Source organism: Chiloscyllium plagiosum, unplaced genomic scaffold, assembly GCF_037043375.1.
Source record: "Chiloscyllium plagiosum isolate Xiang-an unplaced genomic scaffold, Cpla_swu_hap1 HiC_scaffold_3, whole genome shotgun sequence".
Classification (NCBI taxonomy): domain Eukaryota; kingdom Metazoa; phylum Chordata; class Chondrichthyes; order Orectolobiformes; family Hemiscylliidae; genus Chiloscyllium; species Chiloscyllium plagiosum.
Genome location: NW_028270141.1, coordinates 134,640,665 through 134,659,647, shown reverse-complemented (window position 1 = coordinate 134,659,647; position 18,983 = coordinate 134,640,665). Strand labels below are relative to the sequence as shown.

The 18,983-nt window shown below is 41.2% G+C and overlaps 1 protein-coding gene across 4 annotated transcripts in view; it reads right to left on the bottom strand.

Moving 5' to 3' along the window:
* The window catches only part of LOC122548488 (TOG array regulator of axonemal microtubules protein 2-like), a 119,760-nt gene extending 102,165 nt beyond the window's left edge, over positions 1-17,595 (bottom strand). Inside the window, exons 1-2 of one of the 4 annotated variants that reach the window (XM_043687208.2) lie at positions 5,088-5,279; positions 3,876-3,998 (exon numbers count right to left, since the gene is read on the bottom strand). The gene's annotated coding sequence lies outside the window, so the exon portion shown is untranslated. Of the gene's footprint in view, positions 1-3,875; positions 3,999-5,087; positions 5,280-17,450 lie in introns of those variants that run through there. The other 3 variants (XM_087983551.1, XM_087983549.1, XM_087983548.1) reach the window with 3 other exon arrangements.
* Positions 17,596-18,983: the final 1,388 nt, after the last annotated feature.

The window sequence follows — 18,983 nt, the reverse complement described above, 5'->3', positions numbered from 1 at the left end:
CCGCTGTTGAGTCTAGCAGACCGTCTGTACCAATTTGAACATAGCAACAGGAGTGTGCCATGCAGTCCATCAAGACTGATCCCCTTCACCCTATTAGATTATGACTGACCTTCATTGCTTACATCACTGTTCCCATATCCCATGTTGTCATTACCTTCCAGAAATCTATTGATTTCTCTCTTGAAGGAATGTATGAGCCTTCACAGTTCCCTGGGACAGAGAATTCCAAAATCGCACCACCCTCTGACTAAAAGAAAAATCCTCATTTCATTTGAGTCAAGATTAATGGATCTCTTCTAGGTTGGAAATATATAATTAGTTGAGTGTCGCAAGGATGAGTCCCAGGACTATGTTAATGACTTGGAGGGGGGCAGAATGCAGCACAACCAAATTTGCTGACAACACAAAAATAGGGAGGGCATGTTGTGATGAGTACAAAAAGGAATCTGCAAGGGGATATGGATGTAGGTTGAGTGAGTGGACAAACAATGACAGATGGAGTTTAACATAGGAAAGTGAGAGGTCATGTACTTTATTAGGAAAAATCAGGAGGGAGACTATTATTTAAATTTAGAGAAACGTGAAAAAGGGCAGCATAAATGGATTTGGATGCTCTTGTGCACGAAACCCAATTAGTTAGCATATAGATGCAGCATGTCATTAAGTCAGTGAATGGAATTTTGACTTTTATTGTTAAAGGTTTGGAGTATAAAAATAGGGAATTTTTGTTACAACTTTACAGGGAGTTGGTGAGGTTGTACCTGGAGTTCTGTTTACAGATATGGTCCCTGTATTTAAGAAAGGATGTACTGGCATTGGAGATAGATCAAAAGACATTCACTAGGCTGTTTCCTGGGATGAAGGGGTTCATTTATCAAGAACTGCAAAACAGATTAGACCTTTATTCATTCATGTGTATAAGGAAATATTGAAATATTCACAATTCTGAGGCAGCTTCATAAGGTAGATGTTGAGATGATGTTTTCACTAGTGGAGATTTCAATGTCATAGCATAGTTACAGAATAAGAGGGTGCTTGAAGGAAGGACATGAACAAATTTCTTCTCCCAGATGATAGGTAGTGAATGTCTGGAACTCTCTACCCCAGAGATTGTGAGGGTTTGATTGCAAAGTATATAAAAAGGAGAGAGATAGATTTGAGGTTGGGACAGATCACCATGATCTTGTTGAAAAGCAGGGAAGATTGATGGGCTGAATGGTTTACGGCTATCCTCCATTCGTACAAGTCTTATGTTCAATGTTAAATGGCCTACCCCTATTCTGAGATTATATCAATAAAACTAAGAACTGCAGATGTTGGATATCTGAAACAAACAGAAATTGTTGGAGTAACTAGGCAGATCTGGCATCTGTGGAGAGAAAGAGGACCTGAAGAAGGGTCACTGAACCCAAAGTGTTCACAGATACTGCCAAACCTGCTGAGTTTCTCTGCAATTTGTCTGATATAGTATACTTTCGTTTGGATTTCACCAGGCAAGATAAACATCCTGTCAACATGCACAGTTTTGTGTAAATATCAATGATATCACCTCTCATTCTTCAAATCTGAGAGAATACAGATGTAGTATTCCTCAACCTGTCTTCATTAGACAACCTCATCATTCCAGAGATTAATCTGGTGGGCCCTTGTTGCATTCCCTCTGTCACAACTATATCTTTCTTTTGATAAGGAGACCAAATTGGATACAATACTCCAGGTGAGGTTCCATCAAACTCTCTGCAACTGCAACAAGACTTTGTTACTTCTATACTCAAATCACTTTGCAATGAACACCAACGTGGTCTCAGAAATAAAGAGCATCAATTTAAGACTGAGGTAAAGAGAAGTTTCTTCTCAGAGGATTCTCTCTTTGGCACTTCTCATCACAGAGAGCTGTGGGAGCAGAGTTCTTAAGTATTTTTAAGGCTAAAATAGATAATTGATCAATTAGGGACACAAGGGTTATGGAGAAAAGGCAGGAAAATGGATGTGATAAATGTTGAATCAGCCACTATTCAATTGAATGGTGGAGCAGGTTCGAGGGGACAAATGGCCTACTCCTATTCCTAGTGCTATCATTTTATTATGGACTTAATATACTGTTTGCCTTCCTAATTGTTTGGTGAAACTGTGTGCTAGCTTTTAGTGATTCATGGAGAAGGATACCCAGGACTTTTAGACACCAGCACCTCCCAGCCTTGCTTGAACCAAATTTGGATGGTTTCCCTTTGGGTGTTAGTGTCTGGGAGGAATGTATGTGTTGTAGATCCTGTAACATCTCATGAAATTCTAATCGTTACCTGACTACCATCAAATTTTTCACATATTTTTCCACTCAGTTTTAAGACCCTTGTTTCAGAATAAACTCACATTTAAATATAAATGTGAATTAACATAAAATTCCATCATATCATAGTCACTGTTTCTCAAAGCTCCTTTACACCGAAGATTATTCATTGCCCTTTTTCATTAAAGAACGCTAAATCCAAAATAGGCTGCTAAGCATACTAATTCAAAGTTCTGCCATATACATTGGTGTGCAAGACGGCGGAGTGGCAGAATAGCATGCAGGCGCCTGCCCGGACCTCATTTGTCCTGTCTATTTTTACTTTCTCGTTCTTCTTCCACAGCATTCTTTTTATACTTTAATCTACTTACCTTCTGTGGTGACATTAAGCCAGAACAGGGGACAGAGTGTGCACACGGCGGAGGCTAAACAGTGAGTCCAACGTTGAGGAGAGCAGGCCCAGCACGGGGGAGATTGAACTCAACAGCAGCGAGAGAGTTTCCCAGCCATTTGCAGCAGTCCGAGGTCTCCCAGCAACTGCAGCGGCATAGAGCGCAATGCAGAGGAGTTCGAACCTTATGGGGATTGCAAGCCCAGCATGGCTCAGCACTTAAGGACTGCAATGTTGAGCTTTTAATTTTTTATTTACTTTTCTAATTTATACTAAGGAGGACTTTAGTATTGAACTTTTAACTTATTTCCTTATTTTTCTACAATTTTGTACCTAAGGTGGCACCGGGAATATAAACATTGCATACTTTTCACTGTACTCTAGTACATGCGACAATAAAATCTAATGCTAATTCCAGAATTTCATATTCCGGTGTATGAGCACTGACTTGGTTAACTCAGTCAAATGCAAATTAAAGTTGCCCATTATCACTGACTAACCTTCATTATGTATATCTCTAATTTCTTGATTCATAGGTGTGCCATTATTAATACTACTATAAACAACACCCACCGTTTACTTCCGATTACTGTTTCTTAGCTCATCCCCTGACTCCCCAATGCCTCCACCCAACTGAATCTGCATCATGATTCTTCAAACTAAGGTCCTCTCTTACTGATCTCATCCTTCACCAGGAGTGCTACCATATCCGCTTTATTTTTTGTGTCTATTCCTCCTAAATGTAGAATATCCCTGGATATTCAGTTCCCAATCTCACTCACCATATAGCAATGACAGTTAAATTACAGCCATTCAATTTATGAATTCTGCCTCTTAAAATATTCTTCTTCATTTTGATCTACTTGATCCTTGCCATTTCTTTGTCGTCTTCCACTTAGTTTACTACTTTTCTAGTTCCTTTGACTAGTTTTGTTTCCTTTGAAACTGAACTCTGTCTTAGGCTCCCCATCAGGACAGTTCCCTGCTATCAAATTGGTGTCAAAAAGGATCTTATCTTTTTAACAAAATCAGTGGAACATCAAATTGGACTAAATTACAGCTGAAGTCTGATCTGAAAGACTGAACTTCAGAGAATGAAGCTTTCTTCCCACTCCAGTGATGAACTGTGAGTTGAAGCTCTAACTGCAAGCTTCTCAGCCAGAGGTAAAGACTTGGCTGAAATGGTTGGAACCATACCTGGCACTAAAGAAGATGGTTGTTTTTTTTGGAGGTCAGTCATCTCTGCTCCAGGACATCTCTGCAGAAGTTCCTCAGGGTAGTGTCTTAGACCCAACTGTCTTCAGCTGCTTCATCAAAGTCCTTTGGTCAGAAATGGAAATTTTTGATGATTGTACAATGTTCAGCATCATTTGCAACTCCTCAGATATTTAAGCAGACTATGTCTGAATGCAACAGGGCCTGGACAACATTCAGGTTTGGCCAATAAGTGGCAAGTAACATGCAGGCCATACAAATACCAGGCAATGACCATCTCCAATAAGACACAATCTGTCAGCCCTTGATATTCTGGAATCCAGCACTAATAACATCAGAAGTTTGGAATACTGCTACAAGTAACACGTCCTGACTCCCCAACGATTGTTCACCACCTACAAGGAACGAGTCATAAATGTAATGCAATACTCCCCATTTGCCTGGGTGAGTGCAGCTCCAACAACACTCAAGTTTGACAGAATTCAGGACAAAGCAGTTAATTGGCACCACACCCATTCCCTCCACCACTGATGCTCATTAACAGCAGTGTGTACAACCTACAAGATGCACTGCAGAAATTCAAAGCACCTTCCAAACCCACCACCACTTCCATTTAGAAGGACAAGAATATCAGATGCACGGCAATGCCACTACCTTCCAAACTACTCACCATCTTGACTTGGACATGTATCACTGTTTCATATTGTCGATGGGTCAAAGTAGTGAAACTTCCTCGGTAACAGGATTATGGATGGACCTACACCAAATGGACTGCAGCAGTTTAAGGCAGCTGCTCACCACCACCATCTCAAGTGCAACCAGTGATGGGCAATAAATACTGGCCCAGCCAGTGACACCCACATCCCATGATTTTTCTTTAAATTCCACAAGACTAAGTTAGCAGTTTGAACAACGTTGAGTGTGGAGTACATATGGACTATGACACTAAAGGGAAAACCACAACTCCCCCTTGAGACACTGCTGTGAGATATTTTATATTTGTCTGTACAGTACAGACAGGGTGACAGATTAGCATATTATTGGAGAAACAAAACAGTTGCTTATCAGAATAGTCAAAGGGGCACCCGAGAGAAGTAACCAAACTTTCTCAGTGCACTTGCTCTATCTCACAGGATATTGGAACCAATTATTCCCACACTCAATTAATTACTTAAACACATCATTCACACTGACCTTTGCGACTCCCTGCTTCACAATCATTTGTTATTGATGTTTGCAAGCTTCACTCCCCTCACATCAGTCTTTCATCTTAGTTCAGAAAGGGAGAATTCCGACGCTCCAAACTGAACTCAATCTCTCGTCATATGCCACTTGTGTGTGGTTGAAAAGAAATTTTACAAAATGCAGCCAAATAACCAGTAATGGTAAACAGGAACATGTACTGAACAAACAGCGTTGCATAGCAACCATAAATTAAAGTTGGCTCTCAGAATGCAGCAAGGATTAGGCAAGAGAGTACATCAGATCATATAATTATTAAACAGTAGTTAACAGTGTGTAAACTCGGCAACTAATGGGCAGCCTTTATTTCACAGTCACCAGCTATTTTTCATTTATCTTTACATAGAATATTCTGGTCAATGATTTGCTAAATATTTTGTGGATGAAACATTGACCTCTGGGATTCAGGAATCAATCCAGAGTCAAACATATCAATATAACACAGTATGCGTATGCATGCATCTGAGAGAGAGAATGGGTTAAAGCAGACTTGGTCCAAGAATGAAAAAGTGGATCAAGGGCTGTGTTAGGAGGTTTACAAGGCACATTCAACTTAAGTTGATCACGTGTCACAAGATAGGGAAATGAATCTCAGAACGGTCACAGCTTAGGATCATTAATCTAGTCATGTCTATGCTGGGTCTCCGAAGAAGCAATTTACCGAATGCTATTCCCCTATCATCTCCCTGCAGATCTATATATTCTCCCTTTTCAGATAATAATTCAATGCCCTCTTAAATACAGCAAAACACTTACAGACAATGCATATCGATTCTTAGTCACTTGCTGCAAGAAAGGGCTTTCCTCATTTATTAATTTTGTGGCAGAAGAGCAAATCAGAGGCTAGGAAAAGGGAACACCATTTTAGATTAAAGGGGGTGCCAAATGAGTTAACTCACCTTTCAACTCCCCAGAGTAAAGTACAAGTCAGGAGTGTGATGGAATACTTCTTGATGATATTGCCTGGATGAATGCAGCTCCAATAACACTCAAGCAGCTAAACACCATTGAGGACAAATGTTCTGTTCACTGCTTCTTTGCAAATTACCTTCAACCTCTGATTCCCAATCATACCATGATCGAGACAGGTTTATCCCTATCTATATTTCCAGATTCCGTAAAATTTTGAACCACCATCAAATCTTCTCAACTTTCTCTTCTCAGTTCCAGTTGCAACAATCAATCTATGCAACTGAAGGTCCTTATCCCTGGAACCATTCTCATGAATCTTTCATGCATCCTCTCTACGGCTTTCACAAACTTCCTATAGTGTGGTGCACAAAGGTCTCTTTGCTCCTGCAACCCCTCTAGAGTTGCACCCTTTATTTTATATTGCCTCCCTATATCCTTTCCAAAGTGAAACACTTCTCTGCAATAAATTTCCTCTGCCATTTGTCTGCCCGTTCCACCAACTCATTTATGTCCTTTCAAAGTTCTATACTAGCCCTCTCAGTTCACAACACTTTCAAGTTTTTCATTGCTCTCAAACTTTGCAATTGCACCCTGCACACCAAGACGAAAGTGAGGACTGCAGATGCTGGAGATTAGTGTGGTGCTGGAAAAACACAGCAGGTCAGGCAGCATCTGAGGAGCAGGAAAAATTGACATTTCGGGCAGGAGCCCTTCATCAGGAATGAGGGCTAATTACTGATGAAGGGCTCCTGCCCAAAAGGCCGATTTTCTGCTCCAAGGTCTAGGTCACTTTGCTCGGGTCTGTCATATGGTACTTCATCTAATTCATTTTGAAAGTCCATGTACACTACATCAACAACATTGCCCTCTTCAAAACATTCAATCAATTTACTTCAATACAATTTGCTTTCATTTGTGAGACTGTCTGTACTGGCTGAGAATAAGCATTAGCCAGGACACCGGGAAAAACTTCCTTGCATTTCTTTAGAAAATCCCACAAATCTTTAAAATTCATCTGAGCATGGACAGGACCATGGTTTCTTGTATCATCCGAAAGACAGCACCTTTGGCAGTGTTACTTTTTCAGAGCACTGCATCAGAAAATCAATCCAGATTTTGTGATCAAGTTTTTGGAGCAGAACTGAACCCACAATATTCTGGCTGTAAGATGAGTATTTAGTGACACCCAAGTCTTTCCACATCAGGTGGAGGTGATATTCTAGAGGTATTCTCACTGGTCTAGTAATCCAGAGACCCAGGTAATTTTCTGGTGATCTGGGTTGAAAACCCACCAAATTAGATTGTGGAATTTGAATTCATTAAATATCTAGAAATAAAAGTCTAAAGACCATGAAACCAACGTAAACTGTCATAAAAAGCCATCTGGTTCATTAACACCCTTTAGGGGAGGAAACTGCCATCCTTAACCGGGATTAGTCTACATGAGATTCAACTGCCCTCTGAAATAGAACAGTAAGCTATTCAGTTGTATCAACTGCCAGAAAAGAAATAGAACAATAAGACTATACGAAATAGGAACAGGAGTAGGTTGTTCTGCCCCTTGAACCTGCCCTGCCATTCAACAGGATCAAGTCTGATCCAACATTCCTCATGTGCAATTTTCTGTATTCTCCCCATAACAACATTTGATTCCTGATCAAGAATTTATCCCAGCCTTAAATGTACTCAAGGACTCTTGTGACAATGCATTCCAGATTCTCAATTGAGAAAAGAAATTCCCTTTATTGGCGCCCTCTTTAATCTAAGACTATGCTCTCTCATCCTAGACTCTCCCATTACAGTAAACACCCTCAGTATTTACCATCAAACCTCATAAGAATTCTATCGGTTTCAATTAGATCACATCTCATTCTTCTAAACCCTGGTGAGTGGAGTCCAAAAGTGCTTCATCTTTGCTCATAAGACAATCCCTCCCTACCAGGGATCATTTTAGTGAACATTCTCTGAATTGCCTCCAATAAAATATCTTTCCTAAAATAAGGGGACCAAAATTGCCCACAGTCCTCCAGGTGTGATCTCACCAGCACGGTGTACAGTTTGTAGTAAGATTTCCCTACTCTTACACTCCTTCCCCCTTGAAATATGTGCCAATATTCCATTAACCTTCCTGATTATCTGCTGCACTTGTGTTAGCTGTATTTCTTGCTCAAGTATCCCCAATTCCCTTTGTGTTTCAACTTTATGCATTTTTTTCTCAATTTAAATAATCTATTCTTTTTTCTTCTTTCCAAAATGAACGTCACATTTTCCCACATTATAGCGCATGCCTACTCAGGCTGTGCCTCACCGCAAATGTTCCTTCCTAATCATCTAAAGATTACCAGATGGACAGACCACTGGGCAACTACCAACACATTGGAAACAAGACCAGCAGAAACAACCCTGGGAACCCTGCAAAGTGTTCCTTAATTGCATCTGGAGGAGTTTGCCAAAATTGGGACAGCTGTTTCACAAACTAGTCAAACAACAGTCTGGCACAGACATACTCATGGAATCATACCTTATAGACAATGTCCCAGGCATCACCATCACTATTCCTGTGGCACAAGACAGAGCTAGCAGAGGTGACATAATGGTATACAATCAGGATGGAATTGCCCTGGGAATCCTCGGTATTGACTGAGGACCCTACATAATCTCAGCTTCAGGTTAAATATGGGTAATAATACCACTAGGCAAACTTCCTGTTCATTACCACATATCATCCTCCCTCTGCTGATGAATCAGTACTCCTCCATGTGGAACAACACTTGGAGGAAGCACCGAGGGTGGCAAGAGCATAGAATTTTGTTTTTTAATTCATACATGGCATGAGGGCATCGCTGCCTAGAACCAGCATTTATTGCCGATCCCTAATTGTTCAGAGAACAGTTAAGAATCAACCACATTGCTGTGGGTCTGGAGTCACATGTGGGCCAGATCAGGTAAGGATGGCAGTTTCCTTCCCTAAAGGATGAGTGAACCAAATAGGATTTTCCAAAAAATAGATAGTGGCTTCGCGGTTTACCATGAGACTTTTAATTCCAGATTTTTACTGAATTCGAATTCCACCATCTGCCATGGTGGTATTTGAACTCAGGCTCCCAGAATATTACTAGAACCTCAGGATTAACAGTCTAGCAATAATACCCGACAACTCTGGACAGGTGGATTTCAAAGTTCACCACCAGGACAGGCTCAGCATTAGCTCTACTGACCAAACTGGTTGGGTCCTAAAGAACACAGCTGATAGACTGGGTCTACAACAGGTGGTGAGGGTACCAACAAGAGGGAAGTACATACCTAACCTCATAACTCAATCTGGTAGCTGCAGATGCATCAGTCCATGCCAGTATCAGTAAGTTTGGCCACCACACAGTCCTTGTAAGGTGAGGTCCTGCCTTCATATTAAGAATACTCACCCAGTTGGCCTATATGATACTGAGGTAAATGGTAGACTTCAAGCAGATTTTGCAACTCAAGTCTGGGCATCTGTGAGACTGTGTGGACCATCAGCAGCAGCAGAATTATACTCTAGCACAATCAGAAACCTCATGGCACGGCACATCCCCCACTCAACCATTACCATCAGGCCAGGAAATCAACCGTGGATCAATAGACTGTGCAGGAAGCATCCCAGAAGCATGGGGTGTCAGTCTTGTGAAGCTACAAATCAGGACTACTTGTGTGCCAAACCGCATAAGTAGCAAGCGACAGAGCTAAGCAAGCCCACCACCAGTAGATCAGATGTAAACTTTGCAGTCCCGCCACGTCCAGCCATAAATGGTGGTAAACAATGAAGCAATTCAATGGTGGTGGTGGTGGTGGCTCCACAAATATCCCCATCCTCAATGATGGAAGAGCCCAGCACATCAGTGCAAAAGATAATGCTGAAGCAATCACAGCAATCTTCAGCCAAAAGTGCAGAGTGGATGATTCAGCTCAGCCTCCTCCAGTGGTCTCTAACACCACAGATGCCAACTTGCAGCCAATTCAATTCACTCCACGTAATGTCAATAAAACGGTCAGAGGCACTGGATACTGAAAAAGGTATGGGACTTGACACAATTCTGGCAATAGTACTGAAGTTTTGTGCTCCAGAACTTGCCGCAAATCTGGCCAAGCTGTTCAAGTTTAGTTACAATACTGGCATCTACCCGCCAATGTGGAAAATTGCCCAATTACATCCTGTACACAAAAAGAGAATGAATTCAACCCATAGTCTACTCTCAATCATCAGTAAAGTGATAGAAGATGTCATTGAATGGCACTTTCGGTTGCTATCAAGTGGCATTCACTCAGTATTAACCTGCTTAGTGACACTCAGTTTAAGTTCTTCCAGGACCACAAACCTCCTCACCTCATCACTATCAAGGTTCAAGTGTGGACAAAAGAGCTGAATTCCAGAGAGGAGATGAAAGTGACAGCCCTTGACATCAAGGCTACTTTTGATCAAGTGCACATGAGCCCTGGCAAAACTGGAATCAATAGGAATCAGGGTGTAAACTCTCCACTGGTCAGAGTCATACCTGGCACAAAGGAAGATGGTTGTGATAGGTGGAAGGTAATCAGCTTCAAGAAATTTACTGCAGGAGGTCCTCAGGGTAGTATCCTAGTCCCAAGCATTTTCAGCTGCTTCACCAATGACCATCCCTCAATCATAAGGTCAGAAGTGGGATGTTCGAGGATTGCACATGTTCAGCACCATTCCAGAGATACCAAAACAGCCCATTTTCACTTGCAGCAAGATCTGGACAATGCTCAAGTTCATACAGATAACTAGGAAGTAACATTTATATTACACAAGTGCCAGGTAATGACCATCTCCAATGAGAGAATCTAACCAATAAGGGTTCTGAAGAAAAGACATCTTGAGCTCAGAGTGTCAACTTTATTTATCTCTCCTCAGATGCCAGCAGACCTGGCTTTCTCGAGCATGTTTTATTTTTCATATCTCCAGCATCTGCAGTATTTTGGTTTTATGAAAAGGAGTCTAACCACATCATCTTGAAGTGTAATAGCATTACCAACCAGTAAACCCCCACTACAAGATCTTGGGGTTACCAGTAGTTAGAAACTGAACTGGACGAGCCATGTATCAGCTGCTGCCACAAGAGCAGGTCAGTGGCTTGAAATTCTGCAGCAAGTAACCTAATTTCCAAAGCAAGTACATAATCTACATGGCACATTTACCTGCATGGTGCTCCAATAACATTAAATAAGCTTGACACTACTGAGGATGAAGTAGGAGAAAGTGAGGGCTGCAGATGCTGGAGATCAGAGCTGAAAATGTGTTGCTGGAAAAGCACAGCAGGTCAGGCAGCATCCAAGGAACAGGATGGGCATAAGCCCTTCTTCAGGAATGAGGATGAAGTAGCCCATTGATTGGCAGCCTATCCATCACCTTCATTATTCACTTCCTTTATCACTGAAGCACAGTGGTGATAGTGCATACATCTACCAAATGCACTCCAATAACTGGCCAATTGACAGAATTTTTCATAGGAACAGGAATAGGCCACTCAGTTTCTTGAGCCTGCTTCATCATTCAAGGCCTGGCTGATTTGTCCATCTCAATGCCATATTTCAAATTTACAAATTCTAGGCAGCAGATGCATGGTAACACCACAAACTGCAAGCTGGCCACCAAAAATCATGCCATCCAGATGTGGAATTGTATCAGTATTCCTTCAGTGTCACTAGGTCAAAATGCTGGCATTCCATTCTTAACACCACTCTAAATGCAATGACACCGAATGGGCTGCAGTCATTCAAGGAGGCAGCTGTCCATCTTCTTAGGGCAATTCAAGATGGATAGTTAATGCTGGTCTTGCCAATGATACCTACATGCTATGGAAACATTTTGAAAATTCTAATGGCATAGCATGCCCCAAATGTGCCCACTCAAGCAAACAAGACTATTGACATATCCATTTTATGTTACTGAGTTAAAATACTAGCAATTGCACAGAATCCAGTTTTAAATCAATATATTCTGTAAAGGTTGCCAGTGTAAATAAAACAAAGGAGCCAATTTGAAGTAAGAATTAGGAATTAAATTAAAACTCAGTTCCCCTAAAGGTTTTGCCAAGCTTGTTTGTGTTGAAGCAGCTCATACTTCGTGCCAGGCCAGGTTTAGCAAATAAACAAGGCGGCAAAAGGTGACTATTTGGCAATGATGCTTGGAAACATTTCCTAACTGATTGTTCAAAGTTTGTAAGGATTTTGAAGAACCTGTTCAACAACCAAAGGCCAAAAGAAAATTGCTCCCTTTGTGTTAAGTATCACTTATAAGTGATGAATCCAGTAATCACAACACAACCCCTAATCAAACCAAAGCAAAACCCTCATCTATTTATAGACGCTAATCTCCTCTGAATGAGTCTTTTCTAGTGCAGATCACTGGGGAAGCTGAAGGAGTCAAAAGCAAGTTTTATTAAATGAGTTGCATCTTGGCTGACAAGTAGAACTTGGAGGTGGTGTCAGCCCAAACTATTACCAGTGTCTCTCTCAAACAGTCTTCACCCAGACAACATAAGGAATATTCAACAGGAGTAGGCCATTTGCAATATAAAAATATAGCCCCATATGTCTGTTCCTTCAGTCACCTTCCACCAAGCCTCTTGGTTTCACAGATCTTAAGCAGCAGCTTCAATCTCAGCTTTGACATTTTATCATCGATATTCCAGTTTCAACAGATTTTGAGGGAGTTTTGAGGATTTGTAGCATCTTGTGGGTGAAGTGTTTCTGGCTTCACCCACTAAGAACCAGAGTGCTAATTTTAACATGATTTGGGCACTCTTGTCTTGGACTGCCCAAAGTAGTTTCTCATGGATAAGGATTCGAAGAATCATTATATCGTATCTGAAGTATTAGCTTGTTTTCTCTCCCCACCAATACTGCCAGACCTGCTGTGTTTCTTCAGCATTTTATTTTTACTTTAGTTTCTTAAGAAGCTCTGTAACTTGTCAAATAAAACTTCCATTAAGCTGACAGAGACCTTTATAAGCAGCTGACAAATTACATTTTATTATAAAAGACATAAGTCAGAATGGTCTAGCAAACAATCTCACGATGATCCTCAGGAAGTCCCAGGTATGGAAAGAAAGTGGGAGGGGCATACCGAAATTGCATGATCAGTCATGATGACTATTGAATCGTGGTTCAGACTCAAAAGGGCCAAATGAGCTACTCCTGCACCTATTTTAAATGTTTTGATATTTTCTTAATCCACTTGCCCCATAAGGTAGTACAAGAGGAATATCTTGCTGCACTTATACAGGACCTTGATGAGGTCACCCCTGGAGTATTACGAGCAGTTTTAGTCTCATCTGAGGAAGATTGCTCTGGCTATGGAGGGAGTATAATGAAGGCTTACCCAGACTGATTCCTGGGATGGCATGGCTGCTGTACGAATACAGACTGGATCAATTAGGACTATGTTCACTAGCACTTAAAAGAATGAGGGGGCAATCTCATAGAAATATATACAATTCCAGCAGGACAAGACAGGGTGGATACAGGAAGGGTGTCCCCAATGGCAGGGGAGTCCAGAACCAGGGGTCACAGTTTAAGAATATGCGGTAGGCCATTTAGGACAAGGAGAAATTTCTTCACCCAAAGAGAGTGGCGAGCCAATGGAATTCTGCCACAGCACACCCTTGAGGCAAAAACACTGAACATGTTCAAGGAATTAGACAGCTCCTTGGATAAAAGGATGAAAAAGGAAAAGACAGGAACAGGGGACTGAATTGGATCAAGAAACACAGAATTGTAGTGCAGGGTCCAAGAGCTGAATGGCCTAATTCTGTTCCTAATTACCATGTTTGCATGTCGGATGCACAAAAGTAATGGCCTTTACATTGAATGTGATCACATGTATTACTCAGACATTAAATGGCTAGCCACAGCTCGATTCTGGCAGTTGGGTACCGCTTGCTCATTACAAGTTGCATATGTTTTGTCCAAATTGATGTAAACTAGCATTCAACCACTATCAACCATTCTGACATTCATCTTACAGCCCTCTTTTTTGGTTTTGCTATGCACTGCTACAGACATCACAGTAGGCCAACCTTCAATCTGCCTTCTGAGAAACTCCAGAAGGATGGCAATTGCTGAGTTGGTATGTTGCTGGCTTGATGATTTTTTTCATTTGTGGAGACATCCCTGGTATGACCAGCATTTGATTTGATTTATTGTTGTCACATGTACCCAAGTACCAATAAGAGCTTTGTTTTGTCAGCAGCACAGGCAGATCATAGCAAACAAGGACATACAGATCAGAGTGCTTAAGCAGAATGAAGCACACATTTATCACCCGTCCCTAGCTGTCCTCAGTTCACAAACAAAAATTAGGTGCATCATGAACCGATTCAGGCATGAGCATCAATTCCTTTTGGCATCTTCAGGTAGGAATCTATTTGTAACACCTTATGAATTCTTACCTTTAATTAATTGAGACTGAATTGCAGGGCTCAGGGCTACCATCGAGAACATAAGGTCAAGGTCTTCAGGAAGTATATGATCCAGAAAAGGTGAGGGGTGAGAAAACACATCAGATATCACAAGAATCAGGAGGTAAGAATGCAAAAGAAGGAGTTGGTGACCAAATTGATACTTTGGGACATACTGGAGGTACTTAGTTACATTGATCAGCTTCAAGACAATATCTCAAGATCTTGGTTCATTCCGTGTTCAACGATTGCTGCTTACACATAACATTCCACCCCAATCACACATAACATTCCACCCCAATCACACATAACATTCCACCCCAACCCCCTACATCGTGGTTAGGAAATTTCAGGTGATGCATCAGTTCTTCATTTTGGACACATGCATTGATGCTGCATCTTCTGGATCAGTGCATTCCACAGATCAACATCTTTTTCTGCAATCTTGTAATTGAATCTGAAACGATCCACAAGGCGGCATCATGTACCACACCTGGTAAAATGAATCCAGTAGATTACATTGGTGGAGGTACAGGTAAATTTCTGACGAATGTGGAAGGACCCCTTGGGGGCCTTGGACAGAGGCAAAGGGAGTAGATTTTCCTGCTTTCCATCTTGCCCTGCCACTGCAGAAGTGCAAAACCTGCACCCACACCACTCTCTCCCAACACCTGGAGGAAGATTGCCTCATATTCTGCCTTGGAACCCTACAACCACATGGGATAAATGTGGATTTCAACAGCTTCCTCATTTCCCCTCCCACATTATACCAGCCCCAAGCCTCCAATTTGGCATCGCCTTCCAAACCTATCCATTATTCCCCCTCCTCTGACCTTTCACCTTCTTCCTCACCTTCATCCACCTATCGCTTTCTCAGCTACCATCCCCCCAACTCCAGGCCCCTCCCATTTATCTCTCAGTCCTGGTCCACAAGCCTCATTCCTGATGACGTTAAGCCAGAAACGTCGATTCTCCTGCTCCTCGGATGCTGCCTGACCTGCTGTGCTTTCCCAGAAACACACTATTTGCAACTTTATCACCTGATTTGGCCACTACCTGACTCTTTACCCTCTAATTCTTCACTGATTTCTACACATCTCTACCCCTGCTTCAGCCGTTCATTGCTACTAAAACTGCCATTGGATACTTCCAGTCTCAACCATTCCAAAGCTCTCCAAGTCAGCCCTCAAGTTACATCCTCTTCAAAGTTCAGCTCATTCAAACCTCTGCTAGCTGTATCCTAACTCTCAATTACAGTCACAATTACATACCTGTTTCCTTCCATATCTCCACTGAACTACAACTCAATCTTTTACAGTTGAAAACTCCTTTACCCAACCAATCCTCTACAAGTCACCCAGTAAACAAACAGAATATCAAAATAAGCCAAAAGTCCAAAAGAAATTTCAACAAATTAACCAAGGGTGTTTGGTCAGAATAGGACCACAAGTCACAGCAGTAGAATTAGACTATTCAGTTCATCAAGTCTGCTTGTCTATTTAATGAGATCAGGGCTGATCTGATAATCTTTAAATACACTTTCCTGCCTCATGTCTGAGAGTCCTGGTTCCCAAAAAATCAGTCTCAGCCTTGGAGGTGCTTAGTGGCCCAACCTCAACAGTCCACTGTGGTGAAGAACCTCACAGAATCACAACCCTCTTCTCTCTTATTCTGACAATATGTCCTTTGGTCCCAGTCTCTCCCACAAGTCGAAATAAGCTGTTACAACTATTCTGTCAAGTCCCTCAAGAATCTTTTATGTTTCAATAAAATCGCCCCTCATTCTTCTAAATTCCAATTAATACAGGTCAACCTACTCAATTTCTTCTCATAAGTCAGTCCCTCTATACAGGTGAACCTTCTCTGGTCTGCCTACAATGTCAGTGCACCCTTGCTTAGATAAGGATCCCAAAACTGCTCACAATATTCCAGCTGAGGTCTGATTAGTGTCTTACATAGTTTTATCAAAACCATCTTACTTTTATATTATATTCCATTCCTTTAGAAATAAAGGCCAACATGCCATTTGCTTTTCTTTTACCTGTACTGGAATGTAGATTACCAGACAAAACAAGACATATTAGGATAGGTGACCAAACGTTTCTTCAAGAGGTATGTATTAGGGAGTCTCTTAAAGAGAGAGAGAGAGAAGCAGACATTCAGAAAGAAAATTAGGGTCCGAAATTAAGAGTCGAAAAAATCTTAGAGTCTCGTATTTTAAAAGGAGAGAAGTGAAGGGATTGAAGGAGGTAATGACTGGTGGCTAATAAGCCAGAAAAGCAAAATTTCACTTGCATTTATTCAGGTACTTTGATGTAGTGAAACATTGCAAAGGTCCCCTCAAATAAAAACTCAAAACATGGGAGTAATCCTGACAACCACAGAACTGGATAATAAATACATGCAACTATTAAACTATTATGTTGCTACCGAAGGAAGGTCTATCATTGAACAACTTGTTAATATATGCCAGTTTTATAACGGTGGCTTTCTGTTTTCTAACTTGCTAACCCACTCTCTGGTCAGAAGTGGAGCTAGTGAATCTAGTAACAGTGATCAAGCAAATGTTTTGTCTCTGCTGTCACTAAAACAAATCAGGCTGCTCGAATTTCCAAAGTGGAGGTTCAATTGCAAGCTCCTGGTGTTTGCTTTCAGTTGTGCCCTGATAAGGTACACAAGGTAACAGAGGTTTGCTACTGGCCAGTCTTGTTCTAATGACAACAGACACAAAGTCAAATAAACCAAGCATTATCTTCGCACTACTATTGAAATGTTTTTTTTTAAAATACTTGCAATAATGTCTAAGGACCATCAGCAAAAATACTTCAAAGAAAATGAGAGGTATATCCAAGGAAACAGAGGCAAGATTCCCTTGTAAAATGTAAGATAAATATTTTGAAATGAAGGATTAAGAAGAGATGTGCAGTAACCAAAGAAAAGGTATTACCTGTACTTTGAGACATGGGCCACAGATGCAGAGTGCTCACCATAGACCACAGAACAACTCCAGTCAAAAGATGTGTTCACGCTATATTTGGTGTTCAAGTAACACCCTGTCGATTCAAAATGCAAAAAGCCAGGTTCTCACTGTCTGCACTATCTGCTCAACTGGGAAGGTGGAGATTTACTACACTGTAAACTCAAACTTGGCAGACTGCAGATGGTTGGCCTGGTACCAACTGGGCAACATTAGAAGTTAAGAACGTCATTCCATTAGTATCAACACTGCCTGGAAGGTGCCAAGATATTTAATATTGCATCCCTCTAGGTTACATTCCACATTTCATACCAAACAAGCTGCACTATTTACATTTTCTTTCAAAGTTGAGAAGAGTTGTGAAGGCCAAATTGAGATAAGGATTAGGATTTCAAAATCTGTAAATTATAGGAGGACCAAGATATGCCAACTTCCGCAAGCAGGCAAACAAAACTGGGCGAGTTCCTCTTGTAGAGACCCAGAACAGACATGACAGCCTCCTTCTATGCTCTAACTTTTCTTTAAAAAAAAACTGATCATGTTTAATAAAAGACCACCACCCCAGGAATTAGTAATATCTCTCAAAGCTCAGCAACAGAAGCACCACAAGACACAACATCCGGAGGAACAAATGAGGGGAGGGCAGTTTGCCCAGTCCAGAGGCAATCAATTTTATTCTGATAAAATCAAGTATTATGTCAGTATTTTTCTCATTTATTTTTAAAAATTTGGGTCATTTTAGTAATTGCAAGATTTTATTTGTAGAAGGCAGTTTACTAACCATAGCAAAGCTTATTAAATTGGCCTTCAAGTATTTCCTATATTTCTAACTTGGGAATTTCAATTTGTTCCATAGAGAAAGGTCTTTGCCTACAAGTGAGGCAGGCACTGGAATTAAGGAGGTAGAATTGGAGAAGTCTTCACTTTTGTAAGTGTCCACAAGGTTCAAGGTTCTTGCAGACTGGGTGAACAGAAACAGAGTTGCACGGTTGGGGTGGGGGATCTGACCATGAGAGTGCAATTGCAGGTAGTAAAGAAGTGGGGGAGGGTTAATAGGAATATAGTGGCAATATGGGGAGATGATGACCTCATGACATTATCACTAGGCTATTAATCCAGTGATGCTCTGTGAACTCACGTTCAAGTCCCACCACAGCAGATGTGAATGTCGTTGGAATTCAATAAAAATCTGGAATTAAGATGAATGGTAACCATGAAACCATTGTTCGTTGTCAAAAAACTCATCTGGTTCACTAACTTCCTTGAGGAATGAATTCTTACCTAGACCGGTAAACACATGGCTCCAGATACAGAGCGATGGGGTTGACTCTTAACTGCCTTCTGGGTAATAAATGATGCCCATTTAGATAAGTGACACCCACATCCCATGAATGAATTAAAAATAAAGGGGGAATAGTATAGTTGAGACGATAGACACTGTGTCCTATGCTGGGATGGTACCCTTGTGAATTGTTTAAGTCAGACAGTAGAGACGGGTCTAAA